At 42.7% G+C, this 19715-nt stretch overlaps 1 protein-coding gene across 4 annotated transcripts in view; it reads left to right on the top strand.

The window, feature by feature from the left end:
* The first annotated feature begins 6430 nt into the window (after positions 1-6430).
* The window catches only part of PDGFRA (platelet derived growth factor receptor alpha), a 61742-nt gene continuing 48457 nt past the window's right edge, over positions 6431-19715 (top strand). For 2 of the 4 annotated variants that reach the window (XM_068278566.1, XM_068278569.1), the window contains exon 1: positions 6431-6573. The gene's annotated coding sequence lies outside the window, so the exon portion shown is untranslated. Of the gene's footprint in view, positions 6574-7077; positions 7406-8447; positions 8472-19715 lie in introns of those variants that run through there. The other 2 variants (XM_068278567.1, XM_068278568.1) reach the window with 2 other exon arrangements.

Consider the following 19715-nt stretch of genomic DNA (forward strand, 5'->3'; position numbering starts at 1 on the left):
CTTGCTAAATATTAAAGCCATGCTTCTTTTTGTACATAAAATGCGGGTTTTTCAAAATGCCCTTTTTATTCGGAGACAGTTTTCTCTTTAAATGTATTTACCTATTGAAAAAGGAAGGATGTGTGAGAAGAAGCCAGTGTCACAGATAAGGGAATACACATTGGCCATGTAGCCAGCACTCTCACCTCGCCATGCTAGGGTCACTCACAATTCATAATCTTAACATTTAATCTTGGCTGGGAGTTTGTATGTATTCCCAAACTGTTTGTGGGTTTTCTATGGCCACTCTTGTTTCCTTCTAAAACATCATGATAACTAAAGTTATTTACTGAACTTAAAAAAAATAAAAAAAAGTTGGCCTTAATGCACACCTGAAGTGAGAGTAATATGGAGGCTGCCATATTTATTTCCTTTTAAATAATGTAAATTGCCTAATCCTCTACTTTAGAGGCTGGGTTTTTGGTGCGTTTTGCGCTTGCGTTTTATTTTATGCAAATGCGTTTTGCGTGTGTTTTAATGCGTTTGTGGTTTGCTAATGTAAAACGTATATGCGTTTTGTATGCGTTTTTTTTTTACATTTATGCAAATCACTAGGAAGACAGCAGGAAGCGGAAACACATCAGAGATCTTTACTTTTTCATTAAAAGCGCATTAAAAAAACGCATGAAAAACGCAATGCATATGCATTACCATAGACTTCCATTATGTGCGTTTTGGCAGCCAGCCTGCATATCATGCAACACTACCAGCGTTTGCGAAACGCATACTGTACAAACGTAGTGAAACGCAGCTTCTTCTGCGTCCTATAACATTGCTGCATAAAACGCAGCGTTTTCCGCTGCGCTCGCGTTTCTGCTATGTGAGCACCCAGCCTAATACTTTCAGCCATAGACCCAGAACAAGCATACAAATCAGATGTTTCTGGATCGGCTGCATACTTGTTTCATGTGCATGCTTCAGACACTACTGATGTTAGAAAGATCAGCAGTACTGCCGGGCAACTGGTATTCTTTACCCTTCTGGGCAGTATGGAGGAGCCTGATTTGTCCATAAAAAACATGCTGCTATCGATATGGATGAGTCAGGCTCTCCCAGCAATTCCCTATATTTGCCTGCAGCGTCGCAGGTGTGCACGATCGCACTCATGGACCTCCCGGCTTCATCTACATCGCTTCGCTTGCATCTTTTATTACTATTATTATTATTATTATTATTATTATTTAGTATTTATATAGTGCTGACATCTTCCGCAGTGCTGTACAGAGTGTATTGTCTTGTCACTTAACCGTTCCTCTGAAGGGCTCACAATCGAATCCCTTCTATAGTCCTATGTCTATGTATGTATTGTGTAGTGTATATATCGTAGTCTAGGGCCAATTTAGGTGGAAGCCAATTAACTTATCTGTACGTTTTTGGGATGTGGGAGGAAACCGGAGTACCCAGAGGAAACCCACGCAGACACAGAGAGAACATACAAACTCCTTGCAGATGTTGACCTGTCTGACGTGACTTCCTGTATAAACAGGAAGTCGTTTCAAAGGCTAGAGAGAGGAACATCCACGCTGGAGCGCACGGAAGGTATGTATCTGCCGCTGCCTGCCGCCTGCATACACAAACTATTAAATGCTGGAGGAGAGTGCAGAGGGGAGAGCCCGAGGTGAGGGAGGGCGGGACGGTCCCCCTCCCCGCCGAAGTGCAGCGTGGCTTTCCCCTCATGCTGCGACCCCTCCAGCCCCCCAAAACAGCCCCAAGCGGGCTTAGTATTTCTGCAGGGGGGCCCGGTGGGACCTTGTTACTCCCCTGTCTGTGTCCCCTCCCACACCACTCTCTGCCCCCCCCCCCACCGCCGTGCTATAACTAGAGTTGGGCCGAACGGTTCGCCTGCGAACGGTTCCATGCGAACTTCAGTGGTTCGCGTTCGCGTCCCGCAGGCGAACCTTTGCGGAAGTTCGGTTCGCCCCATAATGCACATGGAGGGTCAACTTTGACCCTCTACATCACAGTCAGCAGGCCCAGTGTAGCCAATTAGGCTACACTAGCCCCTGGAGCCCCACCCCCCCTTATATAAGGCAGGCAGCGGCGGCCATTACGGTCACTCGTGTGCTGCCTGCGTTAGTGAGAGTAGGGCGAGCTGCTGCAGACTGTCTCTCAGGGAAAGATTAGTTAGGCTTAACTTGTTCCTGTCTGGCTGCATACCTGTTCTGTGAACCCACCACTGCATACCTGTGCTGTGAACCCACCACTGCATACCTGTGCTGTGAACCCACCACTGCATACCTGTGCTGTGAACCCACCACTGCATACCTGTTCAGTGAACCCACCACTGCATACCTGTGCTGTGAACCTACCACTGCATACCTGTTCAGTGAACCTGCCACTGCATACCTGTTCTGTTCAGTGGACCCGCCACTGTATACCTGTTCATTGAACCCACCACTGCATACCTGTGCTGTGAACCCACCACTGCATACCTGTTCTGTGAACCCACCACTGCATACCTGTGCTGTGAACCTGCCACTGCATACCTGTTCAGTGAACCTGCCACTGCATACCTGTTCTGTTCAGTGGACCCGCCACTGTATACCTGTTCATTGAACCCACCACTGCATACCTGTGCTGTGAACCCACCACTGCATACCTGTTCTGTGAACCCACCACTGCATACCTGTGCTGTGAACCCACCACTGCATACCTGTTCAGTGAACCTGCCACTGCATACCTGTTCTGTTCAGTGGACCCGCCACTGTATACCTGTTCATTGAACCCACCACTGCATACCTGTGCTGTGAACCCACCACTGCATACCTGTTCTGTGAACCCACCACTGCATACCTGTTCAGTGAACCCGCCACTGCATACCTGTTCTGTTCAGTGGACCCGCCACTGTATACCTGTTCAGTGAACCCGCCACTGCATACCTGTTCTGTTCAGTGGACCCGCCACTGTATACCTGTTCAGTGAACCCGCCACTGCATACCTGTTGTGTTCAGTGAACCTGCCACTGCATACCTGTTCTGTGAACCCGCCACTGTATACCTGTTCTGTTTAGTGAACCCGCCACTGTATACCTGTTCTGTTTAGTGAACCCGCCACTGCATACCTGTTCTGTTCAGTGGACCCGCCACTGTATACCTGTTCAGTGAACCCGCCACTGCATACCTGTTCTGTTCAGTGGACCCGCCACTGTATACCTGTTCTGTTTAGTGAACCCGCCACTGCATACCTGTTCTGTTCAGTGGACCCGCCACTGTATACCTGTTCTGTTTAGTGAACCCGCCACTGCATACCTGTTCTGTTCAGTGGACCCGCCACTGTATACCTGTTCAGTGAACCCGCCACTGCATACCTGTTCTGTTCAGTGGACCCGCCACTGTATACCTGTTCAGTGAACCCGCCACTGCATACCTGTTGTGTTCAGTGAACCTGCCACTGCATACCTGTTCTGTGAGGCACTTTAGGCCTGTCATTTAGCATTCAATGTGATTTCTGCCCTTAAAACGCTGCTTTGCGTCAAATCCAGATTTTTCCCCGGGACTTTTGGCATGTATCCCACTCCGCCATGCCCCCCTCCAGGTGTTAGACCCCTTGAAACATCTTTTCCATCACTTTTGTGGCCAGCATAATTATTTTTTTTTTCAAAGTTCGCATCCCCATTGAAGTCTATTGCGGTTCGCGAACTTTAACGCGAACCGAACCTTCCGCGGAAGTTCGCGAACCAGGTTCGCGAACCTAAAATCGGAGGTTCGGCCCAACTCTAGCTATAACACCCCAAAATTGGCGACAATAATTGTTGATGATCTCGCGGAGAAAGGAGGAGAGTGATACTCTGCTCAAAGCGCCCACTGGGGGCATTCTTGCAGGCTTTCCACAGCTGCCATTGGGCAGCTGTCTCTCCCTGGCCGCTACTCTGCTCTGAGGTACTCACCTCTCAGCTCCACAGATGATCTATCTTCTCCATGCATCCATGTCTCCATGACTGCAACACCCTCTAGAAAGCGCTCTAATCCTGAAGACGGAGATGCCTGGAGAAGACATATCTTTGGTGGAACCAAGTGAGGAGTAACTTGTTTATGCTCCAAGTCCCACTGCTGATGGTGGGAGAGAGTGGGGTACATCTGGCTACCTATACGGGGTCCTATTGTCAACCTACACAGGGGGCCCTTGGCTACCTAAACTGAAAAGGCTACTTACATGTGAGGGTTACCTCACCCTACTCTGGAGTAAACATACATATATCCAGGCACTACTCTGGAGGCCTTCTGGCTATATATAATGTTGGGGTCCCCCTGCCTACCTATACTAGGGGCTCTCTAGCTAGCTATATTGAGGGGGCTACCTATACTGAAATAAACCACACAACTAAAAGAATCATGTGGCAAATCTAGTCAGACTTCAGTGAGAGCACCTGATCTGCATGCTTGCTTGTTCATGGTCTATGGCTAAAGGTATTAGGCTATGTTTACAGTGGGCATTGAATTCCCTGTAAAAGCAAAAATGCAACGGAATGTGAAAGTCACATTGTACCTTATCTGCACTTTGCGTCATATACAGTGAAGCATACAATTAATTAAAAGTATCCTTCGCTGTCACTGTTATCGCTTGAGTTTTGCGGTAACTCACTTAAAGGGACCCTGAGCAGTAACCTAAATTCAAAAATTTCACTTGCCTGGGGCTTCCTCAAGCCCATCGTTCCCCAGCGTTCTCCTGGCTCCTCTCGTGTCCCGCCAGCGGCTCCTATTACCGGCGACACCCGTGCCAGGGCGACTCTTCCTGGATCCTGACGCTCGTCGTCATCATGCCAGCCACTACGCGTCATCACGGCGGTCTGCGTGACAGGCCTGCGCATATGCGGTTTAGAGTTAGAAAACCGCGCATGCGCAGGCCTGTCATGCTGGCCGCCGTGATGACGCATAGCTGCCGGCGTGATGACAACGAGCATCAGGATCCAGGAAGAGTTGGCCCGACATCCGGGACACGGAGAGGAGCCAGGGGGATTCCGGGGAACATCACAGCCTGCGGTGGGCTGGAGGAAGCCCCAGGTAAGTGGACATTTTTGAATGTAAGTTACTGCTCAGGGTCTCTTTCATGCAGTACATGGGCCCCCAGGCTGTGAGTGTCACCAGAGGTAGGCAAGGAAAAGGGTGTGTACATTGGGGGCCCTAGCACGATTTTGCTGGGGGGGGGGGCTGGGGCTGATTTATAGTTACGCCCCTGGTTGCATCACATCATTGTGAACATAACCTTAGATGCAGAGGATCAGGACAGCCAGGTAAGTTGCATTGTTTAAAAGGAAATAAATATGGCAGCCTCCATATCCCTCTCATCCTAAAAGGAATGATTTATAGCTCTACGTAGCACACGCATGTATATTTTAATGGTCACGTTAGCAGCAATAAAAGTGGCAGATCGCCATGGGTCCTGCTCATTGCTTAGCAGTAGTACGGTATCCTGTTAGCATTCCTGACTAAAAATCTGCTCATACGTTAGCCTCCAATGGTTTCCTGAAAGCACATATGGAAGCAATAGTGTGGCTCTGCAGTCACCCATGCTGAGATATATTAGCAGAGAGGGTAACAGTCAGCAACGTGCTGCTGCAATGTCCTGACCAGTAAGCAGCAACACTATGCACACATCTAGGACACACTCCATCCCCAACATCCTCAAACCAAAGCAAATCCAAAATACTACAGCCCTGCCCAATTCAAATGTATCCAAGCAAGGGTTTATATTTAGTATGTGCAAAACGTTTTATTCTGCATTATTTTATTTCACGGATAGCAAGAAAATATATTAAAAAGACCGTTGTCCAAGTTGAAGTGTACTCATTTCAACACATGGTTATGATTACTGCAAAATCTCCTGGGCTTATTTTTTTTCCTAATTTTTGGTGCAAGAGCGCCCCCTGCCAACGAAAACAAGGAAATAACTAAGTTTAAAAAGTTTGCAGAGCTAACGGTGAGTTTTAAATTTCTATCGAGCTGCGTTATTAGCCGTTTTTTACTAATTGTCCTGTTTCTAAAATGTTACATTAACATGTATTTAAAAAAAAATCTCAATGCCCGGAGATAGGACTTTCCACCTTGTCTGGCGACATAATACCACTTTGCATTGCATTGGGGAGTAAATGGCCACGTAGAACAAAAGGCAGCAGGAGCCAGTTAGTGTGATGCTTTGTGTGTGTATAGTGTGTATAGTTGTCCAGCCATTAGTGTTTATGGTAAAGCTGTCCAATCCACATAAGAGCAGTGAAAGGCTTGTTGATAGCAAGGCTGTATAGTTGGACGTGTTTGTGTATGAAAGTCAGTCTGAGAGGGGAGGGAGGGCTTTCTCCCAAATCCAGTCTCCTATTGTGTGGGGAGGAGAGGAGGTCCTGCTTTTCTGACATCTCTGACGATGATTACTTTTTGGAAGGATGGGCTATTGCACTAAATCAATTACAAGTCTTGGAGCTAGGCTCTATTACAGTTGGATCAAGAAGACTGGTGACCATCAAGCACTTCTCTAATAATTTTTTTTAACTTTTTTTTTCTTTAGAAATAGGCTACATTTTAATATTCACAGTATTTTGCACAGGTAAGAGAGAGGTTTTTCTGCTTTTATATACTACCAATAGAATGTTGCCTCAAAAAATGGCATTACGTTTGGTTAGTTTAACTTAAATTAGGATGCAGACAACCTTTGGAGCTGGCATCTTCTAGATTAGCAATCCAATGGGAGATGCACATCTGGGTTGTATTAGGCAGTCAAGTTTATAGTGCCTTCAGGTAGGGCAGTGTATAAAATACACATTGTAATTATTGTGATGTGACTAGCATAGGGCTCAGTAGGCTTCTAGCAGTGGTGTGGGATAGGTTTGGGCGCTCCAGAAGGTCCCGGATGGATGTGCGTTAAAGTTGGAGAAGATGCCTCCAAGTCTACTCTGCAAAGTTCTTAGGATGTTGCGCAAAACCGATCTCCAGGCATCAGCCAGTCATCATCACCCTCTGGTCTTTTGCGTTCTGGATTTACAAAAAGGAATTGGCTTTCTGTAGCTAAGGAGGTGATTTCATGCTGGTCAAGGTCTCAGGAAGGACTGTGTCTGCCTGGGGCTCCTCTGGATGATTCTTCTTCGCAAGCACTTTCTCCTTTGGGGCACAAGCGATTTGCGGCTAATGACAACCACATTGAGAAGGGGGAAGGCTCCCACCGCATTTTTGGAACGTGGATTTCTGGAATTCAGACTTGGATTTGGGGTCTCTCTCAGGATTTGAGGATGGTTTTTCAACTGCATTGATTGACCAGAATGTATGATCTCATGTGAATCATACTGGGTGAAAAAAAACCCACAGATAACAAGGGATAAACCAAATAGCCATCAGATTTGGGGTTCTTGGTTTTACACTGAAAAAAATACATCAGGAGGAAGGTAAGTGGAGATAGTTATTAAACTACAGCGTGGATTGGTATTGTATGAGGTTTATTGCTTGAGTTACTTATCCTCGGGAAGACTCAACTTAAAAAAAAAGGTAAATCCGATTGTTAAAATGTGTTGCATCTTTTGTTTGGTGCTACTGGCTTTCCATCCCCTGGCCCTGCTGCTATACTCAGTGTAGGGCTATGACTTTACCTACTCAGCTTCGCGACTTTCCACATTGGGCTACTGTAACCCAACTGTGGCTTTCTCTGCAGAGCTCCCCTATTTTGCAACTTTCCAATCTAAACTGATGGAGCTTGCTTGACTGCCCAAGGCTACTATAATCCAACAGTAGTGTGGTTTTTTTCTCATTGGCTACTATAGCCCGACTGCAGCGCTTTCCTTTATGGTTCTTGTAACTTTACTAATGGCTGTCTGAGCTTCAATAATTGCATTGCTTGAGTGTGACTTTTCCTCCTGAAGAACTAGGATTTCACTTGGGACTTTACCTCCTGGGCTATTGTAACTTCATGCTTCTCCTCTTATGCAGCTATAACCTGACTTTATGCTCCCCTCCAGGAATACCCTAACTGAAGGATGTTCTGAAGGTTTGTGTGTGTGTGAGTGCTTTATGTGCAGAGCTGCAATACAACATCAGTGGCTGCCACTTGTTGGCATGCTATTGCCATGTCAATTGTTTTGTAGCAATTAGGGGAAGTCAAAGGAGTGAAAAGGACTTCACATGTCACTTCCAGATCCCCGCTGAGCCCCAGAGCTGTTAAATCTCTATAGGTTTCTGCAATTCCTCCTCTCCCCCCAGCTGCCCCCTCTTTCCTGATAGGGAGACCCTGGCTGGCATTCTCGGTGGCTCTGGAGACCATCACTGGTCGGAAATGATAAGATTGGCTAATGACAACTATGCAGATATTAGGGGACGCTTTTCTGGGGAAGCTCTTGCAATAAATGGAGCTTTCAAAATGGATTGTGTTGTTCAGCTTGGCAGCGTCCCGGCAGAAATGGGACAAGAGAATTGGCTTTGGAGTTCTGGGTTGTACATTTTTGGACAGCCTGTCCATAGGTTTTGCATCCAAGTTACATTGCTAAACAATATATTGCTATATCCCGCTGATTTTTTTTCTTTATGTGTTGCCTTAACGAAGTGATTTCCCTCTTGGTACGTCTGGTGGAAACTTTTTGGGGGAATTCAGTTTTGGAGGCCAGACTAGGTACCGTTCACTTTTTCTCCCAAATCTTCCCCTAGGAGATAATTTTACATACTCTGTTTAAAATAACCTCTCAACGCTGTTCAGCTGAAAAAGTACCAAAAAGTAGGTGAAAAAATACTGTCGAAATTAATCTGAGCATTTTCTTGCTTGCTGATGGTTTACGAGGCATTTTTTGGATAAGGTGTGTAAATATCATATAGGAGAAAACCTAAGAGATAAAGTGAATTGAATAAGGGCTCTATGATTGCGAAAATAGGCGATAGTTAGATGTTAGTTGGGTATGGTTTGTGGGAGCTTGGAGGTCAGATTTGTCCCAAAACGTCTCCTGGGATGAACGTCCTATTGTTGCCACAACTTAGGTGACTGCATTGATGTGAGCCATTCCCAGGATGAACTGGTGCTACCCTGACTGCAATGACTGAATCCGGAGCTGCGGAGAGATAAGATAAGCCTCACTGAAGTCTATTTAAAGGTTGCAGCAAGACACATAACATCTGTTTGTGGCATTAGTCTTCCTAGCAGAGGCTTGTAATGTGTTGTAATGTGTGTGTATGGCAGGCTGCTGGACTATGTATCCATTCACACCTCTCACTCCTGCCCGTTTTCCCTGCCCTTCCCCACTTTCCATTGCTCTCCTAGTCCAAGGAGGACCACAACAGGCTTTTATCATGGTCCATTGTGCTGATAACAACAGGCAAAGGTTTGAGGAACAGAGGATAACGTGAAATTTAGTTTACATCTTATTAGCAGAGATAGGATTAGCACTCTCATTACGGGAGGGAGATACCTAAGCAAGTGATATTGAGGGAGATGGGATTTACACATTTTATTAGGGGAGATAGAGGAGCATGGAAGTGATATTGAGTGGGGCAGGGATTTATCATTTTTATTTGCAGAGATAGGAGAATAGAAGAGATAATGAAGGAGATGGGTCAGTCAGCAGATGGGATAACTTAAATGTATTAAAATGAAGTGGGATGACCTAAGCTCAAGTCTTTGAAGATAGCTTGGCAACCAGACATTATAGAGGTAGAGAGATAACAGCCAGACACTGAAATGCCTGGGGGGAGGGGGGGAGTGCATTAAGATGCCTACTAATGATACAATCTTCATTGAACAATCTTCTATGTAATATGAGGGTCTACTTAAAGTTTTAGAACCCAAACCTATTCAAAGTGCACTTAAGGGGCCCATATACTGAGCCAATTAGCTGCCGATCAATTGATCAAAATCGATCGCAATTCGATTGACCAATCGATCGATTTGCGGCCGATTTTGATCGATTTCGATTGATTTCAATCAATCTGACATATTGGAAAATCTAGGTTGATCTGTTAAGATTTCTTATCATTTTGCATTGGACCTAATGGAAATCTGATGGCAAAAAAATGCCATCAGATCGATTTTCAATAGATTTCATACTGAAATCTATTGGAATCTATTCCTAGTAAAAAATGTTCCTAAACACATCAGATAGATCAGAAATCTATCTGATGATCTATCTGCTGCTAATCTAACGAGTGTATGGCATCCTTTACTCAGTTTAGTCTCCTACTACATAGATTTGGTGAGATTGTACATAAAATATGATAAGTGGACACCATTAGGGTTTATACATAACCTACTATAACATTATTAAGGTTCTGGTAGGACGTCAAGTTTGATGGGAATGGGATAAACACCATATACGGAGAGTGTTTAGAATTTCAAAAAGTTGGGGTAGTTGTAGTAGTATTAAGTATATAGTGGCTGGTCCAATATACAAGTAATTCTGCTAATCATTTCATGAAGAGTGCACTGGCCATAGGTCATTTTTTGCCATATTTGAAATGGAATCTCACTAGCCCTATTTCAGCACACACCTAGGTTTGTCTTGGGACCTCTTGGCACCCCCATGGGGACAGTTATGTGTTGGGGACCTCAGTTTCTGGAGGCTGCTCAGCAGTATGAATTTTGCACAATTAGTACACAAGTTTACAATTAGCACACCAGAAGGCACTTTCAGTTCGGGTAGCTGCAGTTGGAAGTTCTGTGTAAACAGATTGATGGTATCTACATTGGCCGAGGTCTGATGGAGAAGGAGACGCCAGATGACTGGTATGGAAAACATTATAGGCAGGGTACAATTACTCCCGCCTTCCCTCAGCCTTCCAGATGTGCCCGGAGAGGCGGGGTGGGGGGTGCACTAGGCTGAGGAAGGGGGCTGTGGACTGACCCTCCATGAACTGCATGTTTTCCTGCATGGGGCCAATATTTATATGTTTATCTGCTACAAAAGCCTGAGCCAATGCTCCATCCACAGCCTCCCTGTGAAAAACTAGCACACATTTTCCAGGTTGCATCTTTTTATGCTGTAGAGCTGTGTTTCTCAACATGTTATTGGTATGTGCCCCTTTTAAAACCATGTACTCACCAAGTACCCCCTAGCATAGTAAACATTATCACAGGCACCCCTTGACAAATATATATTTAATCGTAGTACATGATCATTTCCAAGCATTTACTATTGCTTTTAATTAGTTAAAATACTAATTTGGTGTTGTTTAAATACGATTTATCATTTTCTAAAACTTTAAGTTTGTTATTCTTGGTTAAGCATATCAAGCCCGAGTACCCCCTGGAACCATCAGAAGTACCCCCTGGGGTACACGTACCACACATTGAAAGCCTATGCTATAGCTGGTGTTTTAGTTGTTTAGCACCTTTTCGAGATTTGAGCTGTATGCTATGACTTATAGTTGTGGTGCAGCCACTGCTTTTCTCTAATTGAACGTCAGCTGAATGAAGATAGACATTTTGGCACCAGTAAAGATACACAGTAGGGCTTGGTAGACAAAAAAAGAAGAAAAACAAATGACCCAACATCATGATGTGGGCAGCCTGACATAATGATAAAGAGAGGCAGAGTTGGTTTGGGTGGTGCCTGTCGGATGTACAGGATAACGCTGGAGCCACAGTCCAAGTTCCCTAGAGATTTTCTCTACACACCAGAAAACCCAGTGGGCTGTTTTCCCGGTGTTTGGTGCCCTCTAGTGGCGTGAAGCTGTAGCATCGTCTTATAGTATGTGGTCCAGTACAGTAACAAATAAATACAAATGTTCACACATCCTAATCTCTTGCTGTTTTGGGGGATACCAATAAATGTTCTATTGAGAGTGATTACTCTCATTGATTGATGCATTTCAAAGGAAGTGGGACTTCATTGAACAGCATCACGTTTCAATTTTTTTGTGCACACTCAGAAAATCATATAAAAGTTTGTGCATGAAAGAAATAGCTTTATATGGTTCTGATCCAGTTCTGTAGCATGCTTGAAGAAGGAACTTTATGTTTTAAAAACTTGAACAGTCATTAAAGGTATTAACTACATAATTGTTTTAAGTCTTAATAGATGTCAAAAGTAAATGACATCATAAAAAATAATGGAACAAAGTTTTAGTCTTTTGCAAATATTAAAAAAGCAGTTCTGTTCCACTTAACGAATGCACCTTTCCTGAAAGGTACCTAAAAGTGTGACAGCAATTCATCAAGACAGGTATAAAGAAAATTAGGGTAATAAAATTGAGCCATTGCTCATAGCAGCCAATCAGTTTAGGATTCTTATTAGTGGTCTATTTTAGCTCCAGTTTGCTTTACACCTGTCTCTAGCACAATGTATGTTCAGTATTGGTTCCAAAGTTTAATAATTTAATAAATGACATCAATATACACTTCAATTTATTGGTGTTCTGAGTAATAATATATTATTTATGCTCTTATAATATAATTCATGCATTTTGATAAAAAATCACTAAAATTATGTTTTCACAAAAACAGCACAGTTTAATTTATAAAATATAATTTCTAATAATCCTTTTTAGTTTTAGACAGAAGTATTTTTTCTTTGGAGAGAGCCATTTGTTTTCAAATCTTAGAACAAATGGAAAATAACGAGTATAGTATAATTTTTTATTTAATTTAAACATATAAAGAAACACAAGGAAGCTGGTTTTAAAACTGGAAACTTAAGTGAAAGTTATCTGTAGTTGCAATAAATATTATAAGCATACATCAGTGTTGCACAGGGTTTTTTGTTTGGTTTTGTGTTTTATTTGGACGTATGTCTCTTTTCAACCCAAATAACTATATAACAAATGTCCTTCTTATTGAATTCACAGCCAGGCTAGAAATTCCCAAACTGAGGATGCTCAAATTACACTTCTTTAGTTCTTCTTTGCAAACAAGGACTCTATACTCTCTTTGAAGTACAGTCTCACCAGAACTTCCTATTTCCCTGTGTGGATAATTAGCTTTAATAATTAGCTGATATTAAAGGGGCACTATGGCGAAAAATTGTAAAATTTAAAATATGTGCAAACATATACAAATAAGAAGTGCATTTTTTCCAGAGTAAAATGAGCCATAAATTACTTTTCTCCTATGTTGCTGTCACTTACAGTAGGTAGTAGAAATCTGACAGAAGTGACAGGATTTGGACTAATTCATCTCTTGATGGGGGGATTCTAAGGCATTTATTTATTTTCAAAAGCACTTAGTGAATGGCAGTTGCTCTGTCCAACTGCCAAAAAACTGTGTAGCGAGCAGGGAAGCTGGTCAGCATCATTGTTTAAATACTTTTTAGGGAATATCCTTATAAAGAATAAAAGCCTTGCTGAGAATCCCCTATGAAGAGATGGACTAGTCCAAAGCCTGTTGCTTCTGTCAGATTTCTACTACCTACTGTAAGTGACAGCAACATAGGGGAAAAGTAATTTATGGCTTATTTTACTTCTTTTTTGTCTATGTTTGCACATACTTTAAATTTTACAATTTTTCGCCATAGTGCCCCTTAAGTTTCAGTACCTTCATTAATCCAGTGGTTGACAGAACATATTAAATAGTGTTTAGCATTCATCTTTTCAATCTAAAGAGCTGTAGAAAACAAAATAAGAGAGCTGTTCTCAAAAAAATAAATAAATACCCTATTATGTATGTTAAATGTGACATATATTATCCTTTTTTGTATAGGCTGGTTCCTGAAGTCCATATTGCTTTGTAGAGATGGCCAATAAATGTTTAAGTTGATGTGAATTTTATGCAAAGATACGTGATTTGCAATGAGACCATTCAATATCCATGAAGGACCACACACTATAATGTCCAGAAAGTGGACTTCATTGGATGGAATCTTCTTGGTCCTGCACCTACCATTTTAGAGGTGTGCGATCCTAGGGTGGAGTTTTGAAAATCAAGATCATAATTTTTGGACCAATTTAATGCAGTAGCTGATGATTTTGATTGGTCCAAGCCTAAGCTGCAAACATTTGCATAAAATAAACATAAAAAATCTGCAGAAACGTAAATTGACTATTATCTCACTGATAAATTTGATGTATCAGCCCGGTGCAAACATTTCCTATTGGCATGAATCAGGTACATGCTTGGAATTGGCCAAATCCAGATCTGCATGAACTGTGTTTGATTGGCCAGGTTCGAAGTAGCATGAAATTTAAAGAGAGTCTGAAGCGAGAATAAATCTCGCTTCAGACCTCATAGTTAGCAGGGGCATGTGTGCCCCTGCTAAAACGCTGCTATCCAGCGGCTTAACGGGGGTCCCTTCACCCCCAAATCCCCTCCGTACATCGCGGAATCTCTTCCGCATTGGGGCAGGGCTAACCGCCGTAGCCCTGCCTCCCGCGCGTCTATCAGACGCGTACCTCCGCCTCTCCCCCGCCCCTCTCAGTCTTCCTTCACTGAGAGGGGTGGGGGAGAGGCTCCGATGCGCGTCTGATAGATGCGCTGAGAGGCAGGGCTGCAGCCGTTAGCCCGGCCTCCAGGAAGAGCAAAGTTTGGTCGTCGATTTTGCAGGGGGGTTTGGGGGTGAAGGGACCCCCGTTTAGCCGCGGGATAGCGGCGTTTTAGCAGGGGCTAACTATGAGCTCTGAAGTGAGAATTATTCTCGCTTCAGTGTCTCTTTAAACTTACATCTTATTGGTCATCTCCTTTGAAGCTGTCCGCCATGACACCACTGTGGGTAAACATTAGATAACCTGATATTTGGCTAGTGATTTAATCTTCTTAACAATATTTGTCAGAATATAACAGCAGTTTTGCTCTGTAGATTGCTTTATTTCTTGCTTTTGTTTTGGTGGTTATATTCTGATCTTTTTAACTAGTGCATAACGCCCTGTATGCTTTTCTTGGTTATGACATTAGGCTCTTTCCTTCCCTTATTAAGGGGTACTCCTCTTTTATTAAAAAAAATAAATAGACATTATTAACATTGAAAATTAACATAGGTTGGTGCAGCATTCGTTTTTTCAATGTCATGTTATTGAATATATTTCTTTGCAGTCTACACTCAGTATAGAAACCTCAAAAGAGACTGACAGATCAAATAGCTCCTCTTTGCAACAATAACCACTGGCCATCAGATCAAAAGGATCCAATAACTTGACCACCCACAGAGTTCATCTAAAAACCTTTGGAGCCAGAGTTTTCTGTCATGCTGCCCCTACCATGTTGAATGCCTTGCCACACTTAATCAATACAGCTCCAATGCTTGACACCTTTAAATCAAAACTGAAAAGCCACCTGTTTAGTCTGGCATTTATAATCACATAACTTTTTCCCCTGTACACAGCACTATGTACTGATCTAAGACAAGCTTACGTGCTTTGGGTCCTATGGGAGAAAAGCGTTTTACAAATGTTTCGTTGTTGTTGTTAGGGATACAGTTGTTGTCATTAACTTGGTCAAAAAGTCTCACCTTTCTGCAGGAGTAGTCAGTTGTTTCAGAAAAAAATGGCTTCCCTGCTCCTTTTCAACACTTGGCCTAACCTTCTGAATGACGGAAAACTTTGCCACTCCTTTGGTATGTTTTTTTTTTTTTTAATGAGCCTTAAAACAAAGTAATGAAGTTGCAGAAAAATGTTTGTCATTATTCATTGGAATATATAGAGCCAAACTAAAAACACTGTGTTTTTCTCAACAAAAGTGAAATTCCCCTTTAAATGCACAGTAGGGCTTTCCACCTTCATTGAACTATATGAGGAGCTGTAATGATCCCTGGCACTGTGTGACTAATGTGTGTCAAGGTGTCTGGTTTATCACTCAGATACATGTGCTGCTGATGGCTAACCTCAGGCCTACTGCATGCCTGGCTGCTGCTGAGCACCTGGAAAGTCAATCGAACTATTTTGCCAGCTGGGAGACACTTTAAGAGGAGCTGCCCTTCTCTTCCCAGTCTCTGCTCAATCCATTGACTTCCCTGTGTCTTCAAACAAGGCAGGTCTCCGCTGACTGCTTAGCATTCTAGTGTGGGGGTCAAACAGGATTTCTATGGTATCCATAAATTAAACAGGCTACGGTCATTACATCTTGTAACTGCAGCTTCATGATGTTTCCATGTTCATCATTTGATAGATGGTTTGCTGCTGTATGTTTCTGTTTTTCTGATTGGAAGCGTTAGAGAAAAGCCAGATCTATAGGCATCCTCATAGCATCAATAATGTAACTCAGACACCTGAATACTCTTCTTTGTCTTTGAATCCAGTGTCAGTTACGTGTGTACTGCCTCGCGTCCAGGACAGAAGTGACACAATTTCCCCAGCAAGGCTGATGGCAGCATTACAGAAGTTTTTAGGAGACTGGGAATGGGGAAGGGTTCAAACTTCTGTGAGGTATTTATTGCCTTTGTCTCAGTGCCTAGGCATTGCTGACATAACTGGTGCTGGAATTACACGTTCCAAGACGTCAAGGAGAAAGAGGAATAATGAATGTGTCTGTTACTTTATTACTGTCTGCTACAATGGGACTGATATAAGGCAAACCTGACAGCTGACTTATTTGATGAGGAAAACTTGCTGACTGCCGTGGCCCTGAGGTGAATCATATGATCAGCTGAGTAGTCACTGATAGGAAGGGCAGGACTTAAAAGTTAAAGGGCTACTATGGTGAAAAAAGCAAGCAGTTAAAATCTGACAGATATGACAGGTTTTGGACTAATCCATCGCCTTATGGGGGTTCTCAGTATTTCTTTTATTCTTTTCAAAAGCATTCCCTGCACGGTAGTTGCTAAGTGTAACTGCCAAAATAGTGTGCAAGCGAGTAGGCAGACTGGATGGTATCTTACTGTTTTGGCAGTTAGATTTGGCAGCTGCCATTTGGGAAATGCTTTTGAAAACAAAGGAACCCCTAAGAATCCCCCGCGAGGCGATGGAGTAGTACAAAACCTGTCAAATCTTTCAGATTCTAACTGCTTATTTTTTCCCTCTATAATGGTCCTTAAAAAGCTAAAATTGTTTGGTTAGTCATCTTCTTAAATGGCATAACAGATTTCTCATCTACATAGAGTATCATGGCAATCGCTACTGATAGGAAAATTGACCTAACCTTGTTTACAAAAATGCAAAGTAACAGCCTAGTAGCCTTACACACCAATCTCTGGAATCTTTGTTCAAAAATGGCCCCTCATGAATCCCCAGGATACAGCACACACGTGTTCAAGCATAGGAAGCGCAAACAGGCCACACCTTCCCCCACATCATCCTCTGACCTCTGCACTCAAACAACACCTACCAGGTTCCAGTCATGTGTGTCATACAGACAAGTTGCTCAGCATAAGCACGGTGGGAGGTCAGTGTGCATATAATAGGAGTGGCTTATGGGGGGGTAAGGAGGAGAATCATGCGCTCATTTGTCGCTGTCCATCTGGTGATTGAACCAAGCACCATTTTTAACACCCGGGGCATCTAGATAGCACATTGAAAGTGCTTATTAACAATGTGGCTCATTACTAAAAAATAATTCTACCTCTTCTTTTTACATTTAATCCCTCTTCTTCTACAGCCTGCCTTCCGCTGGATTGCTGTAATTAGCAGTAGTAATGAGCAAACAAAAGCTTTCACCCACAGGGGGTGGGGAGATAGGACACTGGCCTTTAAACAGTAAAATAAATAGTCACACTTGATTACAATCATACAGTCCACTCGAAAAATAAGGTCAGAGGGAATGGGAGGAGGGAAAATGGCAGCCCCTACAGCTATTCGAAACCGAGATAACCTGCAGAAAAATAAAGCTGCTTGGTTCTCTTTAAAGATCTGACCTTGGGGACACCTGTACTACTGCTAAATTTTTAGCTGAGGTGGCCCTGAAAGGGCATCTTGGCTGAGTTCTGTCGGCTAGAAAGGAAACCTTAGAACTATGTTACACAAGATTACACAAGATACTTTGCAGCTATGATAAGTCTTGGCAGCAAGTTGCTTAGTAGCTGCTGTTAAAGCGTGACTGTCGGGCCTAAAATCAAAAATCAATTCTTTATTTTTATCTAAAAAACAAGTAATAAGGATGCTAACCAGGCAATCTAAAAGTTAAAAATCACTCTTACTTTTCTTATCAATAACACATCATTCCCCAGTTTACCTGGTTCTTGTTTGATACATCTGCCACACAAAGGAAGTTGCAGGGCATGCTGGGTTATTTTATTTTTTTCCTTGTTTTCCTCCCCTTTTCCCTTCAGACATAACTAATGCAGCCTGATTGTCTGATTTATGCACTGGTGCCAGGCTTTGGCAATGCAGAATGTTTTCGTTTACTGTCTTGGCTTTGTGACACTATTACTGTGAGTGGTTTTGGTATTTATCTCAAACCATTCACCTACTTTACCCTAATCACTTTCTGGTGCTTAATTCTAACTTCCCCACGTATACTGTATGGACATGGCATTTAAGCAGACCTCAACTAAAAAAATAAACATATGAGATAATTAATTGTATGTGTAGTACTAATGATAAACAGAACATTAGTGACATAGAACAGAGTCTCATCTCTCATATTTGTATTTTCAGTTTAAGATCTGAATTCTAAACAGCAGTTATGACAGTCTAATGTGAAATCTGCTTCAGTATGCTGCAAAACAAACAGAAGTAATGACCCTTTGGACTTTTCAGCTTTATGCTAGGTATATACAATGAGATTTTCTATCAGATTTACTGTCAGATCGATTATTTTCGATGGGTCTGATCTGATTTCTGAACGATTTTCTGTTCTTTTCTATGGAAAATCGATTGGAAATCAGATTGGACCTACTGGAAATAATCGATCTGACAGTTAATCTGACAGAAAATCTCATTGTATGTACCAAGCATTAAAATCTTACCAGCAGTCTTTTCTCAGCAAAGTAAAAGTCTTTTACTTTCTGTTTTCTCTTCAGGGCATCAGCTAAATTCCATTTCTTGTTTGACTGCCTAATCTGCATAGATAAAACAACACTTGCTCTGCAGGATAACAGAGGGGGACTGCAGACAATATGGGCCTGTTTTTCAATCAGGTCGTGTTTCCATTGCACGCGGTGCGATGCGGCTACATAGACGCAGAGCGGCTGTACTGTAACCAATGCACGGCAATGGAACAGTTTCCATTGTGTGCTGGTTATGCGGAGCCGCATACGCCTGCCTTCTCCTCCTATACACTTCTGCATCTCCTGATGCGGAAGTGACGCGAATGGGAGCGGAAGTAATGCGTAGCCGCATTGCATCCCTTTGGCTCCCATTCGCTAATGGAAATGGGCCCTACGTACAAATTTGCAATGTGATTTTTCAAGTTGAAAATTAAACCAATACATGTCATTGGAGCAATTTCCTTTGCATGTGAATTTTCACGTGCGGTTTGATACAGAAAAGATATACTGTATATATTTGATAGTGTATAATAGGACTGGAAACGCTTCAGTGTATATACCACTGTGCATGTCTTAATCAGAAAGAATTCTCTTGCTTCATATTGTGACAGCAGAATCCAGCATGTGCACGATGAGTGCGTTTAAAGAGTAACTGTCGGGCATAAAATCAAAAATCAATTCTTTATTTTTATCTGGCAAACAAGTAATAAGGATGCTAACTAGCCAATTCAAATGTTAAAATCACTATTACTTTTCTTGTTGATAAATTATCATTCCCCAGTTTATAAGACTCTTATTTGATACACAGAAAATTTGGTACACAAAAAAGAAGTTGCAGGGTATGCTGGGTTGTCTTTTTTTGCTTCTCTACTTCCCCTCAGACTTAACTAATGCAGCCTGATTGGCTGAAGCCTCTTTCCCTCCTGTTTTCCCCTCC

The sequence above is a fragment of the Hyperolius riggenbachi genome, chromosome 1, assembly GCF_040937935.1.
Source record: "Hyperolius riggenbachi isolate aHypRig1 chromosome 1, aHypRig1.pri, whole genome shotgun sequence".
Taxonomy (NCBI): Eukaryota; Metazoa; Chordata; class Amphibia; order Anura; family Hyperoliidae; genus Hyperolius; species Hyperolius riggenbachi.